The following is a 3611-nucleotide window of genomic DNA, read 5'->3' as shown; positions in this document are numbered from 1 at the left end:
TTGTGTATATGTACCACAGCTTTCTTATCCATTCATCTGCTGATGGACATCTAGGTTGCTTCCATGTCTTGGCTATTATAAACAGTGCTGCGATGAACATTGGGGTACACGTGTCTCTTTCCCTTCTGGTTTCCTCAGTGTGTATGCCCAGCAGTGGGATTGCTGGATCATAAGGCAGTTCTATTTCCAGTTTTTTAAGGAATCTCCACACTGTTCTCCATAGTGGCTGTACTAGTTTGCATTCCCACCAACAGTGTAAGATGGTTCCCTTTTCTCCACACCCTCTCCAGCATTTATTATTTGTAGACTTTTGGATCGCAGCCATTCTGACTGGTGTGTAATGATACCTCATAGTGGTTTTGATTTGCATTTCTCTGATAATGAGTGATGTTGAGCATCTTTTCATGTGTTTGTTAGCCATCTGTATGTCTTCTTTGGAGAAATGTCTATTTAGTTCTTTGGCCCATTTTTTGATTGGGTCATTTATTTTTCTGGAGTTGAGCTGTAGGAGTTGCTTGTATATTTTTGAGATTAGTTGTTTGTCAGTTGCTTCATTTGCTATTATTTTCTCCCATTCTGAAGACTGTCTTTTCACCTTGCTAATAGTTTCCTTTGATGTGCAGAAGCTTTTAAGGTTAATTAGGTCCCATTTGTTTATTTTTGCTTTTATTTCCAATATTCTGGGAGGTGGGTCATAGAGGAGAAGCTAGTATTTTTGAAGACAGCTTTGGCTGAATATCCTGATACTCAGCCAAAAACATCCTAACCAATACAACAGGTGACTGTTGCAGAGCCAGCTTTGAGAAGCTCAGGAAAGGAGCAGTGATGGGGAACCTTTGGCCTATACATGTCTCCCTGCCTTCTTGATCTTCATAGAGGACAAGCACTGCCTTTGTATTATTGAAATTTCTCAAAAAATATCTAGAAACAGCATTTCAATAGCTAAAAATCAGAGCCAAGTTTTTTAGCACCATTTTTTTTTTGTCATTAGAGATTACATAGCTTGTCATTTTATATATTTTTTTCTGTCCTATCCCTGAAGTTTAGTTGTAATATTTGAATACTGAATTTTAAAAAGTTAGGTTTACAAACATTTTATTGTTTTCTAAACTTCTACTCATGAAGTAAATAAAACAAGAGCAACAAAAACACCACTACCATCGCTGTCTAAGGTTTTATATTTTACTTTCTCTACTTGGTAAAGTTCTACTAGTCATTCTCATAACTCAAATGTCACCTTCCTGATCAGTATTTCCTAACTTCATATAGACTAACTCTGTCCCTTTTTCGCCCTGAGGACTCATTCATTCATTCAACAAACATTTATTAAGCTCTTATTGTGTTGTAGTCCTTGTTTTGGGGATTTGAAATGTAAATTGTTCCTATACTCAAAGGTTGCTACCTAGTCAGAGAATGACAATTCATTTCCTAGGCAACCATAATGGAGTGTGGTAAGTTTTGATTTTAGGCACATGGGTTAAGCAACCCCATCTTTTCACAATGAGTGAAGTTCATCAGACTTTCACTGGGTCTCTATGGTGTGTAAAGCACTGAGATATTAAGATGACTTAGATGCAGTCTCTTCTTCTTAAGAAAGGGACAAAGATTGCTATGTGCTCACCAAACCTGTTTCTTTTGCTGCCTGGGCACACAGATAGCTGACATTTCCCAGCCTCCCTTGCAGGTCAGTTTGGCAAGTCCCCGAGTCTGGCAAGGGGATATGGGCATCAATGATGTATTGTACTTCCATTGCTGTAAGAAATTTCCCATGTAATCCTCCACATGTTCTCTCTTTTCCTGTCCATTTCCTAGAAACTAAGGACTCCAAGGCCTTAGGGGATTGCAAAGCCATAATATAAAGAGTTAGATTTCCTGAATCACTGAGTAGAAGGCCACCAGCTGAACACCTGGTTAGATTTTATATGATTAAGAATTAAGTTTCTACTGTGTTAAGTTACTGAGGTTTTTGAGATTATCTGTTATAGCAGTGGGTGCCACCTTAAGGTCATTTAATTATAACATAAGACGTGCAGGCATAGAGTTAAACAGGGGAGAGGAGATACTGCCCTGCTTGGCTCATACCTGAATCAAGCCTTGAAAAATGACTTAATCTCGTAAAGAAAATAAAGACCATCATAGGCAGAGGAAACGCATGATTAAAGGATAAGGGGTGAAAAGAAAATTACATATAGGGAAGTTTGCGCACACCAATGCCAACGAGAGCATAATGAGCATAATATGCAAAATATAGAGTGGTCAGAGGAAAATCGACATGAAAGCCCTGAATGTGAATCCTTGTGTGAATTAATGAATCCTCCTAATTGGGCTATTTGGGGCGAGTTACTCAGTCAATCTGGATCATTTTCTTCATCTGCAAAATGGTGACAATGCCTATGTCGCAGAAAATCTTAAACCAGTACTAAGTACATCATGGAGTCCCCCAAATTCCCCTAGTACTTTATCTTTCCAAGATTTTCCTATAATCTTATAGGAAAGCAGCACACATGTGCCATGCTGAAGAGCACAGATAAGAGACACTAGTAAACTCACACCTTTCATTCCTCCTTGTGAACTACAGAAACATAAATAATAGATTCCTAAAAAAAAACCACAAAGAGCTTTCATTTGTATTGGCCAGATATACTTAATAGCTTTATGCACGCATGCATACCAAGACGTTTCAGTCATGTCTGACTCTTTGTGACCCTATGGACTGTAGCCTGGCAGGCTCCTCTGTCCATGGGATTTTCTAGGCCAGAATACTGGAGTGGGTTGTCATGCCTTCCTCCAGGGGATCTTCTAGATCCAGGGATCGAACCATAGTCTCTTACCTCTCCTGCATTGGCAGGTGGATTCTTCACCACTAGTGCCACCTGGGAAGCCCTAACAGCTCTATAAGGCTGTTAAAAGCTCTTCAGAACTTAACCACAATTGCACCCTCCTTAGCATGCATCACCCATGACTACAAAGAATGCTCCCTCATTACACAAGTGCATATACAGGTAGCTCCATGTCCCCGCACACCATCTTCCTATGCTTTATGTGACCAAAGATGTAAATTCTTTTCCTCCAGAGGAAAAATCTATCATTAGGGTTTGTGTGCCAACCAAGAACCAGTGCAGTCGCTCAGTTGTGTCTGACTCTTTGTGACCCCATGAATCACAGCACGCCAGGCCTCCCTGTCCATCACCAACTCCCGGAGTTCACTCAAACTCACGTCCATCGAGTCGGTGATGCCATCCAGCCATCTCATCCTCTGTCGTCCCCTTCTTCTCCTGCCCCCAATCCCTCCCAGCATCAGCATCTTTTCCAATGAGTCAACTCTTCGCATGAAGTGCCCAAAGTACTGGAGTTTCAGCTTTAGCATCAGTCCTTCCAAAGAACACCCAGGGCTGATCTCCTTCAGAATGGACTGGTTGGATCTCCTTGCAGTCCAAGGGACTCTCAAGAGTCTTCTCCAACACCACAGTTCAAAAGCATCAATTCTTCGGTGCTCAGCTTTCTTCACAGTCCAACTCTCACATCCATACATGACCACTGGAAAAACCATAGCCTTCACTAGATGGACCTTTGTTGGCAAAGTAATATCTCTGCTTTTGAATATGGTATCT

At 40.8% G+C, this 3611-nt stretch overlaps 1 protein-coding gene across 3 annotated transcripts in view; it reads right to left on the bottom strand.

Moving 5' to 3' along the window:
- Positions 1 to 3611, bottom strand: part of SLC9B2 (solute carrier family 9, subfamily B (NHA2, cation proton antiporter 2), member 2) — a 60230-nt gene that overhangs the window by 53584 nt on the left and 3035 nt on the right. The gene's annotated exons all lie outside the window — the stretch shown is intronic.

This window comes from Bison bison, unplaced genomic scaffold (assembly GCF_000754665.1).
Source record: "Bison bison bison isolate TAMUID 2011002044 unplaced genomic scaffold, Bison_UMD1.0 scf7180017864263, whole genome shotgun sequence".
NCBI lineage: Eukaryota > Metazoa > Chordata > Mammalia > Artiodactyla > Bovidae > Bison > Bison bison.
Note: the sequence above shows the minus strand (reverse complement) of the source record. Positions and strands in the feature narration are given on the sequence as shown.